Source organism: Sardina pilchardus, chromosome 5, assembly GCF_963854185.1.
Source record: "Sardina pilchardus chromosome 5, fSarPil1.1, whole genome shotgun sequence".
NCBI classification, from domain to species: domain Eukaryota; kingdom Metazoa; phylum Chordata; class Actinopteri; order Clupeiformes; family Clupeidae; genus Sardina; species Sardina pilchardus.
The window spans coordinates 5,365,070-5,383,631 of record NC_084998.1 but is presented as its reverse complement, the minus strand read 5'-3'; the positions used below and the strand labels follow the sequence as shown (position 1 = coordinate 5,383,631).

The window sequence follows — 18,562 nt, the reverse complement described above, 5'->3', positions numbered from 1 at the left end:
TTGGAGATGTCCCTAGATATTTAATGAATTATTTTAACAGAGTGAGAGATGTGCATCACTACTCCACTAGGGGCAGGTCCACAGACTTTGTACTTCCTAGAGTAAAAACTAACATAGGGAAAGCTTCTTTTTTGTGTGTAGCTTCTAGTCTGTGGAATGGATTGCCAAGTCATTTTAAGTCAATAAGAAATCTGGAGAGTTTTAAATGTACAATAAGAAAATGGCTGAGGGATAGGTCTTAGGTCCTGCTATTGACAGTATTTGTCTGCTATTTGCAAGTGTCTGTAATTTTTATTTATGGAGTTTATTTAATCTATTTATTGTTATTATTTCTTTTGTGGGGGGGTCTAATGTCACACCACCATTCTTGATTGATTAAGATCTGTTGCCATCTGTCTCTCTTGCTTTCTTGGTGGGACCACAATGGAAATAAGCCTCAGGGCTTTTTTGTGTAATCCTGACTTTCTTGTTGAAAGAGATGGTGCGGTCTATGATCTGTATCATGTTCTTTTATTTTAAATATGAGTTGGTCAAATAAATCAAATCAAAATAAAAAAACAATGTATTAGTCAGGAACAATCCGCTGCTAAATTCTTTATTTTTCATTTCACCAATGATGCCTTTGTAGCCAATTTATTAATCCAAATGTTCTCTGTTCTTTTCCTTTATCTAGTAGACTGGCCAAGGTAGTGTTCTTGATGTATCTGAGGAAGCGTTTGGAGTAATGTCTGGTCTGAAGTGCTTTAAAAAGGGTGTTTACAGCAGATGTGAAGACTATGTGGAATGATGATATCCTGTGAAACCGAATGATTTGGGATTTCATTTCACAATGCTTTTGAAAGTGTGTTTTGGATGGTGGCTGAAAACCGAGCTGCTATCGGAGATGCGTTTACAGATGAAGGAAATGCAAAAAGCCCTGTTGGAAGAATTGCAACCCATCCGTGGCCGCTCCAAAGAACAGGTAGCACCATCACATCGGCACCCGCACAGCTTCACAGCACAGCCCAAGGAGTCTCAGGTAAACCACAGTAGGCTACGATCACAGGGGCAGCAGGGAGGGGCAAGACCCCAACGTCCTAAATTTCAGTGGGATGAACAAGGGAGACCTATTTGTACACAATGTCATCTGAGCGGGCACATTGCCCGTTTCTGTCATAGAGGAGAGAATTTAAACTAGATTCTCCGGCCACTAGGGGGCAAGTGTTCGGAGTCTCTGGTATAGGCCCAGTAAGCCCCCAACTAAGTCAAGTTGTTGGCCCATGCCCACGAGTGGACATTGACATAGAAGGTGTAACTGTTAAGTGCTTATTGGACACTGGCTCTCAGGTAACCCTTCTCCCTGAGAGCATTTATAACAGCCTTCCCAGTAGAAAGGATGGACAATTTAAGGATGCGTCTTGGCTCTCACAGTGACCGTGGCCCGCAGCGTGGGGACTGTACGGCCGGGTAGGATTCCTCTACGGGTGCATAACTTGAACTCCTTTCCAGTTACCTTATAGAAATATCAGCGGTTGGCAGCCGTGACGTCTGTTTCTCCAGAAGATGTGAGGAGTGAAAAAGAAAGCCAAAGATCAGTGCAAAGGCTACAGGACTGAGTTCTACAGCCCAGCAGCACGGTGTCCAGTCTAGCGTGAGGGGGCCACAGGCCCTGCTGGTCCTTGGTGGACATCTACATGTCCTCCACACTCCACTTGTAAGCCATCATTTACTAGTCATCATTTAAGGGTTATTGTTTTTTTTCCCTTTTAATTGTTTTATACGGGAGAGGATGCCCTTGGACTCTGTACCAGCTCAAGCAGGCAGAGGCTCGGGCACTTTTCACATCTGTGCCCAGGGGCATAGTGGCACATAATCTGCCCATGCTTACAGCTCGGGAGGATTCCAGAGAGAGTGACAACCAGGAGAAGAGGGTAAAACTCAGCTGGCAAACAGTAGGCAACATCTGAGGACAAGGACCAAGACGTTCAAAAACGCCTTTGAAGCAGATGGCGGCCAATGGCTCCATCTGGTGGTGGTATATAGAAGGCATGAAAGCCTCGCAGATGCTCTAAATAGTTACGTACCTTCAGCATGCTTGAGGTCTTGACTGTTTAGTGACATTCAGCAATTTAATAATAAATATAATTTCCTATTTATTTATTAATAATTGAATAACAAATTGAATAATATAAAAGTTGTAGGCCTATTCAATATCACTCAATAACACACACACACACACACACACACACACACACACACACACACACACACACACACACACACACACACACACACACACACACACACACACATCCTAACCCCTAACCCATCCCTAACAGGATGTGTGTATGGTTAAGATAAGGCTAGGCCTACTTATTCGTCACCCATATTTCGGCAACTTTCGGACGTTGACAAAAGCTTATCTGCGTTGGTCACGAATAAATAGGTTAATCAAAGGGTTAAAGTGTGTTACAGCTATGTCTTTGTATAGGCTATATATATTTTTCTAGCCATGCATCCATCACCACGTTTATCAGGATAAGGTAGGCCTAGCCTATATTGCTTTCCTGTGACTCCTCCCATTAGTTCGAACACAACCGATCCGAAACGCTCTAAGTGAAAGTAAAACCAAGGTATCCAAACAGTACTTGGGTGTCGGGTTCAGTGCAGAAGATTTACGTACAATGTTGGATATGAAATATTTACAGTAGGCCTATCATGTGGAATATAACGTTTCGAATGTCTTCAAGGTAAGCCTGAAACATATTTGTAACGGAAGACATAGCTTATTTGTGAATAAATGTTTGCACGAAAACAGTTAGCTGTGGATCATATGCCAGCAGCAGGGGGATTTAATCAGAAAATATTGGGGTTTTCGTTTTGTCATGAGACTACTGATTCCTCTTGTCCAAGTTGATCTAAATTAAACAACTCACAGTCCGTAATGTTAGCCTACCTTTAACTCATTTTGTGAATGTAGGCCTATGTTTTAAGCTACGGACAGTTAGAGAATGTGAAAGCGAAAGTGTTTAGGCTAGGCCTATCTATGCAGATCAAGGAGAAAAAAAATGAAAGTTTTATGATGATTTCGATGTTTACGGTCATGTTTATAACTTCACTAATACTATACGTTTTAAAACCATCTTTGCTGAAAATGCACATTCTGTAGGACTAAGTTGTGGAACTTATGCTTTTGCTACAAATCAATATTTAATTAAGCGACTACATTGCACCAACAAAGACAAGGATATTATTTTGGAGCCTATCCTTAAAATAGCTAAGTGACTTGACATTGGAATGATTTCTCCTCCGTGAAATAGCCTAGGCTACTTAGTTCTTTCTTGTTGATTCCTGGTAGGCTAGGCACAAAACCTAAACATCCGAGGCGAGGGCACAGCCCCAATTCTGGCAAAAGATGTGTTTATATTTGCCAGTCAAACAGTCGATCAAATGAATCCTTCCATGCCTCTGAAGTATGTAGATTGGCTAGAATAGTGTAACATTGTTTCCAAGATTTATTCAAGATTCAAGATGTTGTGCGTGCACACTCGCTGAGAGAACCCAACAGTTGGTAGACTTCCTTAACAAGTAGTAGGCTAGGCCTAAGTTGCATCACCACTTCGATGACTTTGGGAATCGCCTGTGTAATAGCTGCATAGTTCCACACATCTTTTTGGGAACCCCATGGCCTACCTTTGCTGTTGCTTTATGTTTTTGTCAGCATCAACCAAGCAACATACATGACCTAAACGCTTGGTGTTTCAGTGTAACCACATCAAGCACCCACCAACCCCAAAGAATTGGCCACATGAAATATGTCTGCATGACTCTGCTGTTCCTGTGTAAAGATATTACTGTGCTGTCTGAGAGCCTCCGTTTGAGCTCTGCAGCTTATAGTCAGCTATATTGTGAAAATCAGTGATCACTACAGGGTAGCAGATCCAAACATTAGCCCTGACAATCATTTTAAGATACAAAAGAAAACGTTTGCTTTTAGTTTGACTTGTAAAGCTTGATTGAGGAGTGTAGGCTATGTCTCACCAACAACAAAAAACCCCAAAACAAAGTCACACTGCTTTTTATAAGAATAGAATATATACTTTTTTGATCCCGTGAGGGAAATTCAGTTCTCTGCATTTAACCCAATTTAACCGAATTAGTGAACACACAGCACACACTGAAGTGAATCACACAACCCAGAGCAGTGAGCTGCCTGCCCAACCAGTGGTGCTTGGGGAGCAGTGAGGGGTTAGGTGCCTTGCTCAAGGGCGCTTCAGCCGTGGTGGACTGGCCGGGGATCGAGCCGGTAACCCTCCGGTTACAAGCCCGAAGCCCTAACCAGTACACCACGGCTGCCCCAATTATTAAAAAGCCTTTAATTTAGGTGGGCTTACGTATTACGACAGCAAAGCGTCTTCATCAGAGCATACAGGTTTCATGCTCACAGGTACTTTTTAACCAACATACAGTAGGATACACCAATCAGAGATACTCAGGTTCAGGTGTATTGTGTATTTTGTACTTTTGTGTATTTTATGTTGAAGTCTTCTTTAGGGTACTCATAATTTGGAAGAATAATGATTAATGTCCATTAAAATCAGACACGATCAGGAATGTCCAATAAAAATGACCATGGCTATATGACAAATGTACCCTGGAAATTCAGAGTTCTTGCGAGAACACAATTTGAATATACCCAGGGGGCAAAGGGGGTTTCACAGACATGGGCTGCTGTAAAAGGTTGTCTTGCAAAAATAAAATCTAGGATGACCCAGGACCACAACCTGGGTGGACAACCTGGCCAATAAGCTGCTGAGAAAGATGCTCCTTTCTCATGCCCTTGGAGCCGAGCTGCACCAATCACATGGCTGTATCTGATATATAGGCGGGCCAGAGGCGAGCTGCACCAATCACATGGCTGTATCTGATATATAGGCGAGCTAAACAGATGACGACAGCACTGTGACGTCAAAGTTCGGAATCAGTCAGTAAACATTGGTCATGCTGTTATACAAATGCATGCAGTGATATTTCCAAATGCATGTTTGATGCCGCCCCTCGAGTTGTGCCATTACTCATAGCCAGTCCCTAAATCTTTCGAAATTTTTGTCTAGATTTCCAGACTATGGCAAATTTACAGCACAGTATAAATACTGATATAAGAAGATGTGTTGTCCACCAGTGCAGAAACTGTGGTCCATTCTAGATAGCATTATCCAAGCCATAAAGCTCTGTTGATCCTTTGGTGTTGACTTAGTCCATTCAGTTACCTCTGTTCTTGAGTGAAATTAGTGATCCTATGGCTGGCCCAGGCCTAGCCTACCCCAACTCTGTTAGTTTATTTGACGATTTCCTCCTCACTGCAGGCTCTTCACAGTACTCTTGCTGTCCAAGCTCTGTGTGGGGAAATGAGGAGATAAGAATTGATCTTCACAAGCATGGCTGTTGGCCTCACATAGCCTAACATCATCTTATACTGTATACTTTCCTAATCTTGTAGTGTGGTGTTATTCATTGGTATTTGGAATCATACTTGGAGTTGACCTTTGACTTAATCGTAATGTAGTTTGTAGATGTGAAGTCTATGTTTAATGCACATTTAATTTTTTATAGTCCTGATTCCCCATCTTTAGATGAAATTAGATTAGATCCAACTTCATTGTCATTGTGCAGTTTGCGTCTAACCAGAAGTGCAAAAAAGCAGAAAGTTCGATGTGATGCACAAGTATACAGTAGACAGGTGGTGCGGAGACAGGACAAGAAATGTAGTGCAGTGCAGACAGTAATGTACAGTTGGTTAGTGTTTGGTGGTTTAAAGTAATACAAATTAAGTATAAATATATGCAGTGTAATAGCAGTTACCCTATAAGAGCAGAATAAACATGGCTATGCCATATGAACAAGGTATGAACAGCATGTACAGATGTAATGTAGCAATAACATTAAATAGATAGATAGATACTTTATTGATCCCCAAGGGGAAATTCAAGAAATTCATTATGATAGTAGTACAGTAAGTTCTGTAGGGATGTAGCGATGACTGGTATAGCGGTAAACCACGATAAAAATGTTGACAATAACCATTACCGTTTTCATTTCAAATATCATGATTACACAGTTGTTTACCACAGTGTGGAAACCGTGTGTTTAATTTTTCCCAGCTTGATCCAAGCCTGCTTTTGACATGGCTGGTACAATGCAACAAAACTAGCCTACCCTCCTGTTTCTGTTGTCTGTTTGGTGGACTTAACCGTGCGTGTCCACATTAAATCCATTCCACTCACGTTATCAGGAGAATACCTTAGACTAAAATTCTATTTTAAACACTTACTGGCTCTCACTCATTGGATCTAAATAACAGAAATAGCAAACTCCAAGTCATGGGCACAGTAAGTTATAAGCATCGAGGAAAAAGTGAACGGAACAGCACACAACACACAACACACAATGCCACGGTAACGTTATGCTATGAATTCAGAATGCTCATCAGCTCAGCCAGGTTCGTTTGTGCAGACATACTGTATGCCCTTCTCCAGTACCAATAGGCCACCTTAAAATGCAGCAGAATAATGGAATCGAATCTCATCTTTTTTTTTTACCAGCACCCCCTTTATGAGCACCCCAAATGTGTTCCAGTGTCCTCAATAGTTTTAAAAACTATTTCAGTTTGTGTAGGCCTATCAGTGCTTTCTGAACATATTGAACACACTTTTAAAATTACCGTGATAATACCGAAAACAGTGATAATTTTGGTCACTATAGGTTACATTTTCATACCATTACATCCCTAGTAGTAAGAGTAATATGCATGCAGTGTATTAACAGAATATATTATAAAAAGCCGAATAAATACTGATATTCAATTTGAACCATAAGACCTTTTCAGACTGAGAAACGATACATTAGCGTTTAAGAAATAGCGGGTTCAGGGGGATTTCGCAGTGTGAAAGGTATTTTGGTGTTTTGGTCCCGGGGTTGTTTGAAGCCGGGTGCAGAGGCGAGTTATTGGAGGCGTTGCCTCCTCTCTCCGTGTCGGTCAGTGTGAAAGGGGCTATAGACAGACAAGTCAGCACTGTATGTACAGCTATTTACAGTGTATTTACATTGCATCCGTTCCCCATTTTCTTCACACTTTTCCCCCACTTTTTCTATTCTCCTTCTCTCATTGTTTGTTTTCATTAGACTATTGATTGAATTGACATTGTTAATTATTGCTCTTCTCCCTGATCTAGTCAGACCAACTTTTGTTCACAAATTGTTAACTGTTAAATTGATTATTGTATTGTTTTTATATTTATGTTGCTTTGGACAAAAGCGTCTACCAAATCTGATAACCATAACTTGTATTAGAGAGAGGATGTCTAGGATGTAGGAAAGGAAGGAAGGAAGGTTGGGACTGGAGGGATAGACATACAGTGGTGTTGATTGGTAAATATTGAGTAGGGAGGTTGTAGTTCTTCTAAAGACCACACGGTGTCAGTGGCAGCCTTCTTTTAGTTCATTCAGTTCAGGAGACATGCCATCTGACTTCTTGTAATAGGCTCAATCACTGACAGTAAGCTACAAGTCTTAGTTTCGAAGGGAAATGGCTATTAACAACATTGATGAAAGAAGGATATTTGGAACCTTCTCAAGTGTTTGGACGCCACACTTTTCAAGTGTTTTGGCGCCACACTGAGTTTCTACAATTGTTAATTGTTGATCACATACCTCTGGGTCTTATCAGCATATCTTTGGTGGCTGGCAGAGACAAGACTTTGGAATCTGTCTGAGGATATCTTTATATAAGAGACTCTCAAGAGACTGCGTGCAAAAGGTAACCGGCTCAACCGCCTGTTGACCTCAATAAGAAAAATGGATGGCCATGCAGGCTGTTGTACTCACAGCTGTACAAGTAGGGAAGATAAAGCTTTCCAAGTGTTATGTTTGACCTTGTCCACAAATACCATCAAATAAACATTTAGGAAAAGCAGACAGCTTTTGCGGTGTCTATTGTGAGGCATTTAAAGACATGAAACACAGAAGCAGTGTGCATTAAAGAAGGCTAAAGAGGGTTAAACACAATCAAATGGCTCTCATACACCATGGAATAGCCCTTGAGCTATAGGCCTACTTAATCACTGTTTGTTAGATGGTTTTGCCATGTGCATAAACAATGATTTATGCAGACGGTTGTGAGCGTGGGCGAGTGTTGTTGTTGTTGTTTTTTTTAACTTTTTTTTTTATTTTTAGTCGAGAGGTGCCTGTGTGGTGAGAATAGTCAAGCTGTTGTTAGTTTTAGTCTGGAGGTGCAGAATAGTCAAGCTGACTTTAGTTGCTCACAAACTCTGTCCCACTTGCTGTAATGCAGCTTTTCCTGTCATGCCTCAGCCCGGTTCCACCCATATGCCGACTGCCTCTGCAGTTATATCTCGCATGCATCGCAGTGCCTGAATAGCTGGAGAAACCGGAATGTAAACATGGCCTACTGCCAGGAGAATGCCCTAATTGCAGTGTATCAGACTATATTAAACAAAAGAATTATAACAGTGATAACCTGAATCCCATAAGCAGCATGATTGAGAGCCGGGTGTATTTATTCGGCTGTAGATCTTGTTGATACTGAATACTCGCTACTTCTAGGCCAGTATTTGTGCTTTTGATTGTGTATGTGTCGGATGTTCATAGACACTCTGCAGTTCTCACTCAGAGCTGTGACCGCAGCCAGGCGGTTCTGTCCCCCACACAGCAGCAGTCTGCTGACTTCCTGAAACCAAAAAGCGCCCCCTTCAGGCTCTTGCAACAAATTACACCCCGTTGGAGAACGAGCGTGACTTACGGGAAATGGCTAAGTTCTCGGAGACGGTTACAGGCATGTGAAACTGTGGGAGCAATCTGCTTAGGCAGGGTTCAGTTGAGATAACCTTACTTTATGGCTTTCAACTGAAGCCATGATATACCCATACGAATTTAACATTGTACTTTAATATTAAGTACTTTAATGACTTCATGATAATGTTCAGTTCTCACTCTACCAGCACCAACAACAACAACAACAACAACAACGATGACGATGATGATGATGATGATGATGATGATGATGATGATGATGATAATAATAATAAAAACAATAATAATAATAATAATAATAATAATGTATTGCATAAATTGTGTTTGCATGATGTATTTAAATAGCCTGGAAAACATTGCAATATACAGTATGTTTTCATTTTGGATACTGTATGCTTAACACTAGTTCTGGCAGTAGCAGTAGTGAGGAAAAGGCTCAGCAGGTCTGCTGATTTACAGTAAATGGGCACAGCACTGTTGAAAAGATCAAAGATCAGCCTATCTGTTTGCAGGTGGGGAGGCTTAATTGTGCTGACTACCTCAGTGTCAGACACATGATCAGAATCACTGCACATGCTAGTCTCAGATTTGAGCATTTCCTGCCATGCAGAAACACACAGAAACATTTGGATATGTATACATATTGATATATGACAACATTGATGAGTACAAAACACACATGTGCAACATGATCAGAATAGAGTTACAGATGATCAGGTAGCTATGAGAATGGTGATGTATTTTCTGCCCTACAGATGGGAATCTTTGGCAACTAGTATGCTAGCTTGAGTCATTTGTAAAGGAATCAAGATAGGCACATAGCCAGGGTAAAAAAATGCATTCCAGGAAAGGGACAGTTTACTCTCAACACCCTTCTAATGTGTAACAAGTTGTAAACGCCATTGCGCTCTATCCAGCTGTAGTGTTAAATTAACCTGCTAAACCAGTTTGTTTATTTGTTTATTCTTCAGTGTACTGGCTAGCTCAATGTATCAGACACATTGCTGTAAACAAGACGGGCCCTGACCCCGGGGAAAAAATACATTACAAGACATAGACAGTTCCCTCTCACCAGCTCCTTAATTCCATATTTCTACTTTAGGCGATATCAAATATCAAATATCAAATATACTGATGTCTGAGCACATAGAGTAGCTCACTCACTTAATGAAATTACAATAGAAGCCTTCGCTGATATGCTTATGGATGGGTTTTAGGAGCCTTCTGGTTATCGGCCAGAAAGCCACTGTTTCAGTGTTTGTTAGTCTGTGCGTCTCTGAGTGAGGAATGGATCCTCACAGGAATAGAGCATGTCCTCCAGTTGGAATACTGCAACACTGTTTTCTTGTGCAGATTCCTTGTCCAAGCCTGGATAAGGATCAAGTTCAAGTTCAAGTTTAAGTTCTAGTTTTATTATTATAGCCATTTCAACATTTCAACAAAGACATTCACCACTGCAACATATTTTCTGACGGGAGTAATCCCTTGCATCACTCTTGGTCAATGACAATAAAGAACCCATTAAACGCCCCCCCAAGCCCCCCCCCCCCTCCCGCCCACCTCATCACCACCACCACCACCACCACATCCCTTTGTACAGGCTAGAAAGTTCAAAAACATTTCCTGGTAGAGCTCCCCCATCAGGCTTGTTGCCGTAGTGCAACCTTTAGGAGAAATGGTGTGATTTATAGGAAAGGTAGTTTACAGAGGACACAACCCAGAGTTCCTTTGCAAACAAGTTTCAGCATACTGATAGATAGAGATAGGTAGATACTTTATTCATTACAAGGGAAATTTTATCCAGTAGCTGATATAGCATGCTTTTGTAGGCTTGACTCATCGTCCATGAAGGACAGACATACAAAAGTTGGGTTGAGCAAAGTTAGAAGGTCTGGTTTGTTTATTACTTTAGTCAGCCTTAAGAACGTGCCATGCCATGGTAGAATGACACAGTCATTGTTCATATGCTCCACTCTTACAGATTTGAGCATTTTCTGCCACGCAGAAACACACAGAAACATTGTTGTCCACTTTACAGATGGGAATTGTACACATCTAGTATGCTGACCTAAGGTATTTACAAAGAAATCTGACATCACAGAGCCTTAACAATTTAAAGGGATGCCCCAAAACCCCCACATGACAAATAGACAAGCTGAACGTGATGCCAGTGTGTCTGTTTACATGAAATGGGAAGTCACCTAAAGTGTAGGTGAGAGAGACTTTTTGAAAGACTGGTTTTGCGGCAGGTTTATTGTGGGCTAGGGTGGTGGCTAGCGTGGGGCAGAATGCCAAGAAGACTAACCAGAGTATTACATGATCATTTTGAGTTGGCATAACCCCCCGGGGGGACATTATTGTGGATATGACAGAAACTTGATAGCAACAGCTAACGACACCCACCACTGAGCCTCTTATTGGCAGTTGCTTGCATACAGTTTCTTGACTAATTGGGCAAATTGCCCCTGTGTAGTTTGAGCGATAAGTTTTGTTTTGGCAACAAAATCCAACTGTGAGACCGTCTGCTTCTGTGATGTTGAGTTTTGGTAGTGCCACTCGAAATAAGGGATACCATTATAATGTAAACACAGTCTGTACTGCAATGTGAAAACAAAGCACTATTCCAAATGTATTCAGGAAGAATTACAGCATTTGTCTTTGCAAATGTAAGACAATGCTTACTGATCGTAGTAGAAGTCAGGAAATAATCTGTTAGCAGAGCACAGAGTCTACTCGTGTGTACCAATAATGCAATTCCGATGGCTATGTTATATGGCTGTGAGTATCCTGTGAGTATCCTGGTTAGCCTTCAGTGCTGCCCTGCTTACTCAGAGCCTGGGCTGGAAAAGTGTGGACATTTGGGTGAAACTGTCAACAATGGCAAAAATGATATTGAAAGTCGAAATATATTAAGATATTGAAATCACATCAAAGATGCATTTTTTAAAATGAATGAATTATTAGTGTAATGGTAGTGTACAAAAAATCTGGAATGTTCCGATTATGATATGTTGAATGTAAATATAAATTGAGCTCAGTGTTTTTCAGATTGAGCTAAATATTTGACAGCAGTAACCAAGTACGAACAGCAAATAAATACAAATGAAAATAGTTATGTGTAGTAACTGGATGTAAAACGTTAAATAGAAAAACATCACTACAACAACAACAACACTAAAAAAAACATTGAAAGCAAACAGTGACAAGGAAGGTTAAACAAGGTCTTGAAGATGAGAATCCTGAAAATCTAGATCAGTTGCATGTCTGTACCTGTCAAAGGATGGCTGTGTGCCAAGAATGTCATGTCATACCGTCTAATTGTTGTTAGGAGATTGAGGTGAGCGTTTTGCGTATGTACATTCATTTGATTAATACCTGCCAAATTCTCAAGATTGCACTGGATGACAGATAAAACAAGTCCACCCGGGTCTTCAGTTACAGGAAGATGCAAAACATATTTTTTTAAACCTGTGTTTACAAACCATACAGAACGCGGTATGTAAACAAAACACTACAATAAAGGACTAATGAATGTTTTCAGTTCCTCTCAAGGGGTTTAGATGAACACATGAATAACACATTAAATTAACTCAGTGTTCTCTAGATTCCTGAAGGGCTTGGCATCAGTTTGTAGGTGTCGAAACTGATCATGCTCTCACACACTTATGATGTGCTTCCCTCTCCTCCCTCCTCTACCTCCTCCTCTGCTACCGCTTCTCGTCCTACCACACTTGGACGAGTACCTAAAATGTAGGCACCCCTATCCTCTAGTACTAGTGTTGACCAATGCAGTGGTCATTTCCAGTTTCCTCCTCTACACCGTAGCTTAGTTATTCTATTGCTAGCTGTAGCTCTGTAGCCTAAGTGTTATTCTATTGTTGTAAGTCACTTTAGATACAAAATAAATGTAAATGTACAGTAATTTCCCGCATATAAGCCGCATTGTGTATAAGCCGCAGGACAGTGTTTTAAGCAAGTTAAAAGAAACAAAACCATATTAACACCATACTAACTGCCCCCCTGTATTAACCTCATAGCTGAAGAAATTTTGCAAAATCAATGTATAAGCTGCGGCTAATAGTCGGGAAATTACGGGTATGTGCTCTGAGGCACCTGGGCAGTTGGACTCCTGGGCCCAGTTTTTTCTACAAATTGAATCTGGCCTTAGCCATAGAAATGATATATTCAGAATGAAATGATTCTACCCTCATTAGGCCCATCAGCTGGACCCTTGGCCTAAACCATACAACTTAAGCAGGAGATACACCAACCCGACGGTTGGATGTCTGAAGGAGTTGTATGGGGTTGGGAAGAAATGGGTCCGGTGTGTCCCAGTTCGTCTGAGGTGGTTGGGAGACTTTTTTCCAGTCAGGATCTGGTCGGGAGACTTTGAGCTTGCTCAGTCGGTGCTAGCTTTCGCCGCCGGGGTGTTGGGCGTTGGGGTACTCTGATTGGTTGTGCTAATTATTATTATTATTATTATTATTATTATTATTATTATTAATTGCGTGTGACGTGTACAGACACGCACTGTGTGTGCTTTGTTTATGTGCGAGACTCATTGCTTTGGATTGTTAAAATGCCCCACCCTCTCGCACGCACACCCCCACACACACACACACCCACACACACACACACACACACACACACAGAGAGAGTCACGAGACTAGCCACCCCCTGGTGCCACCCCCAGGGGAGTGTTTGCGCAGGCGCACAAAGTTTACGCGGTGGCGGGGTCGATTGACGTCGCAGTGGTGTGTTTCGCAGTTTGTCATCGGCTGATCTCAGGCAACGCTAGGCAACGCCAACGAACGGAGTCGGGAGTTGGCTCGAGTCTGGGCGGTGTATCTGAGCCTTTTTTTTATTGTGAATGAATTGATCCTGCCTTCACCAGGCCTATCTGTGGATGCACAAGCATGTTGGCATGCATCATGAGACTAAAGCAGAGCTCAGAGCATAATTGCGTCCGACTGATTAGCTCTGAAAACATTTATATCCTTTCTATTGGGAGAGAACAATAGAGGACATGTACCCTCACCCCCTCTCATAGGCCCAGAACTGTGTACAAAGATGAACACACCACTCCACATCCTGCTGAACCAAATTTGTTTATCTTCAGGTGACCAAATACGAGTCACACAAGTTGATGGAGCCATTCTAATAATTACCTGCTCGGAATGAAAACTGAGTGACAATGGAGAACCAAGGTTACAGGTGTACACCTCTGTGATTTGCAGGTCTATTAGTTTAATTATGAAAAACACACCCACATTTTTGTGCTGCTATGTATAATGACAGTCTAAAAAAACAACAGTATCGTAGAAGGGTGGTTGGCCCAGTTTCAAAGGAGTCTGGCTCAGCTTCTGAGGAGGCCGGTTGGGTCCCTCATGATGACCTATCTAGCATCCCCGTGTCTCACACTTTGTGAATTTTGGTGTTTTTTGCCATAGAAGCAGTTTTTTTTGACGAATGACCTTGCAGACTTCAAAGCGCTAAATGCAATGTGGCCTTGTGTTGCCTTTGCATGATGGGTCTCTGTGCACACAACAGACCTAGTTGACCATTTTCCCCACAAATGGTGCTCACCAAAGACAGTAAATAATATACCTCTGATCAAAAGTGTGTTTGATGATGAGTTGCAAATTATACTGGTATTGTCAGTCCTTTTCTTTATGGAAAAAAATGTGGGTGAGGGGGAAAAAAGGGAAAACTCCAGAGGTACAGTAGAATGGTTCACTACCAGGATTAAATTCCCTTTCAAGAATATCTGATGATTGCGTTGCGCTATTATGCAACAAGTAGGCAAGCCAATCAGATTAACCCTTTTTTTTCTTTTTTTAACAAATTGGCCACAGACAAGTTGTCAGAGGTCTGTCGTTGTTGGTGATGCTGGGAGTTAGGAGTGACAGACACTCAACGACCGGCCAGACATGATCAGACGTCTGACTGTCGTCTAAATCTACGCCGCGCTTCACAAAGAGAGAAGTAAAGCTGTTGCAGCAGAGTGACAGTTATGGGGTTGATTCCCACCCAGGCAGCAGGAGTACGAGCTCAGTTTCGTCTACACCACTTCCTCCCTTCACACGGTCTGAGCTCGCCGCCAACAACAACCACGTACTGGGCCCAGTATAGCTCTCCTGTTCAGAGAGATCAACATCTGCTTTAGAATTGTGTGTACTTTTAGAATGGATGATGCACGATAGAATATCAGTGGTGCATCTGGGTCAGTGGAACCAGTATTTCCTGTGTAATTGCATTAACTGTTTTGTTTTTGTAAGTCATGTTTATGTCAGAAATGTAGAAAAGAAACAACAACCTGCCATTTGTATTGTTATGTTCCATTATTTATTTGCTGAGGGCTTTAGGATTACACTTTTCTTTTCAGCTGAATTCACTTCAATAGGCGTTGACCTAGAGCCCTAGACCAATGAATAGAGTCCTATGGCAATTTCTAGAAAGGATTATCCATTGGTATACAGTGTTATGACTCCATGAACTGTATTTTCATAAAACTGTGGACTATGTGAAACAGGTTTCTCTGTAATGTATAATACAATGAGTAGCATCATTGTGAGCAGTGAGTCATTGCAAAGTGTCTCTATGTAAAGTCAGGGAAATACCAAGATGCTGCTGAATACTGTAGGCTTCTAGGGAGTTACCCCATGGGTCTGTGTAATTAGGTTGATCAGACAACAAACAGTACCATGCCTTTTGCCATCCTGTTGCTAATGAGGGTCAGAGTCACTGTCCATTTTTTTTTTTTTAAGTACATTTTTTGGGCTTTTGTGCCTTTAATTTTGACAGGACAGTAGAGAGAGACAGGAAGCGAATGGGTGAGAGAGTTGGGATGGGATCCGGAAAGGACCACGGGGCGGGAATCGAACCCGGGTCGCCGGCGTGCGGTGCAGGTGCCCCAGCCAGTTGCGCCACGGCTGGGGCCATCACTGTCCATTTTTGTCCATTCACGAATTCTTGGCTCTGCAAATGTGAGATCAACATAGTGGTTTGATCCGGATTTACCCATATTTTTGCTACTCAGCCAATGTCCCCCGGTCTAGTGGACCCACCACACCATGTTTGTATATCAATACAGCCATAGTCATTTATGTAAAAATACTTATCATGTTAGCTTTACCTTAGCTTCATTATCAATTATATAGATATCATGTATGGTTAATATTGCATTTAATAGTGTAGAAGCGGGTGCGCACATCTGAGTGTTTTGAAGTAGGTGCTGGACTCAAAAAAGGCAACAGTAAAAAGAACAAAAAAGTCCACACACTAAGGCTCCAATATTATTTCTTTCTTTCAATGTGGTGAATAAAAGAAAGAAAGAAATAATATTGGAGCCTTAGTGTGCAGACTTTTTTGTTCTTTTTAATATTGCATTTACCCCTGTGAGATGACATTTATTAATTCATGTGTATGGGGAGCGTACTGTATGCGGTCACTGAGAATAAGTGATTTTTTATATTCACAGAATATGAGCCAAGGCCTATGAGTCCGAGTTTGAATAAAGTATTAAAAAGTATATTTTTTCCTTTAGCAAACCTTGAAAATGGGTCCCACAGACCCAGAGCCAAACACCTTAGGACTATGGGAAATTCAAATGAATGAATATCGATGGTTTAAGAGTAACTCAATGGTAAAGAGTTGTGCGATCGTGGGGGAGCTGCAATATCCGCCACTGTCACAGTGCTGTGTTTTACCCCTTTCTTTGCTAGCTTTAATATACTGTAGTGTAATTGAATTCAACTACTGTTTTGCAATTCAAATTAGCAGTGTGTTATTGGCTAGAGACGGTAACCTGGGAATACCCATACGAACCTTTGGCAAATTTGAATTTGCTCTGTCTGATCAAGAGGCCATTGGCACTCATTTTCAATGTTCCTAAAACCCAAGCACCCAATCACAATCGCTCCCCTGGCATGGGGTGGTGGTGGTGGTGTGCGTTCAAAATAACCAGTGTGTGCGCAGGTAGCAACAAGGTTAAACAGATGTTCACATGTGTTTTCTATGCAATTGAGTAAACTACTGCTTTTAAAAAGCCTTTGTTTACAAGATTGCTGCACCTCTGAAATTATTTGGTAAGAGTTGCATGCACCAATTTAAGTTTTGTAGTTATGTTAGGCACCAATTTCACTGCTAGATATGCCCCTGGAAGTCGTCAAATCAATGAACCCTTTCCAGACCCACTCTCAATCTCAATTGAAATGTGGCCTAGTGTCAGCAAGCAGCTAACCCCTAAATCCTTGTTTGACCTGTCAGGAGGACTAAGCATTCCTCATCCTCAACATGTTTCATACACATTTTTGTCCTCCCTTTTTTTTCTTCCAGAGGATAGGAGACACAGAATTCCTGGGGGTTGGTGGCAGTAACATTTGGTAAGTATGTATTATACAGATGGCACTGATGTCAGTGGCAGCCTCAGTTTATAACAAAGTTACTAGCTAGGATTATTACTGTAAAGCATTGTGCGGTCCGAACCACACATCATCAACCCTTGTTTATTCAGGGGAAATTGACTGAGCTCTTTTACAGCAATGCTTGAGTTTACAAGCAAAGTCTAAGACACTGTTATTTCTTCTGTGTTAAAATGTTGTTTGGCTACCAATTCATGCCTTGATGCATTTACAGTAATCCATTTTTTGTTGCTTTTTTGCCCCATGAAATATGCTTCTATGTTTGCTCAAGTGAATGTTTCTCTTTGTGACTTTCTGAAACAAGCACTTGAATAACAGTAGTACCAGTAAATGTGATAATAATAAAAAAAGAAATGTTATCTGCAAAAACACTTAACAAGCTTAAAGCTTAAAGTTACTACTATTTTAACATGCTTTGTATTGCACCCCCCCCCCCCCCCCAGCGTATCTCCCAGTCTTCTCAAGCTTTTATTTTTTTATATACTTGATTTTTTTTGAACTTGAGAACTTCCAGACATTTGGGCTTAATAGAGCTGATATCCTGTATGGCAGTATGAGTTAATACGATGTTTATTTAGAGTGCATCCTCACTAATATCCTTAATGTGGTACGCTATATTGACCTATAACAAATAATCAGCATTATTATCTCTTGTTTAATTAGGTGGAGTAGTTTAATTAGTCATTCACTTTGGTCCTAATCCAGGTACTGCATTGGGCCGTAGGTGTAGCCTTCATGTTCACCCTTCCACCCACCTGTGTGATCTGTTTATTCGTTGTCATTGCGTCAGTATTCATCAGTGTACCAACAGGTGTTCAAAGCCATGCATGGGAGTCAGAGCAGTAGGTGGTCTGGTCTAATCATTAAAGTGTTTTATATCAGTACAATTTCATAGCCAGCACACCAACAAGATTATCTCTACATGGGTTGTGTACAGGAATGTATCTGACTTGGAATAGTGTTGCTTTTCTTGTATTTTTTTTCCCAAAAAAGGGAGTCCTTCTTAGATTAAGTGTCTAACTGGGCGCCCAAGGGTCCTTGAAATTCGTGATGTGTTAACGTATGTGAAGCCTGATGGTTCTCATCATAAAATTCTCTGTTGTAACAGTGTCATTAACCTTGATCTGTGCCTCAAATTGTGTTGGGATTGGTCCTTGAATTTGAGAAAATTGGGCCTGGAAGAAGTTTTCCCATGGATTCTTAGATCCTGTTTGGGCTCCAAGCAGCTCTTCCTGAAATGACCAGGGACCAGGGAGGGAATCTTATTGTTTTAATGAAATATATACACATTGTCAAAGAGGATATGAGGCTTCCGAGATTAACATTGAAGA

The 18,562-nt window shown here is 41.3% G+C and overlaps 1 protein-coding gene across 1 annotated transcript in view; it reads left to right on the top strand.

Moving 5' to 3' along the window:
- Window positions 1-2,590: 2,590 nt before the first annotated feature.
- Window positions 2,591-18,562, top strand: part of acsl6 (acyl-CoA synthetase long chain family member 6) — a 51,971-nt gene continuing 35,999 nt past the window's right edge. Inside the window, exons 1-2 of the mRNA XM_062536055.1 lie at window positions 2,591-2,729; window positions 17,146-17,192. The gene's annotated coding sequence lies outside the window, so the exon portion shown is untranslated. The remainder of the gene's footprint in view (window positions 2,730-17,145; window positions 17,193-18,562) is intronic.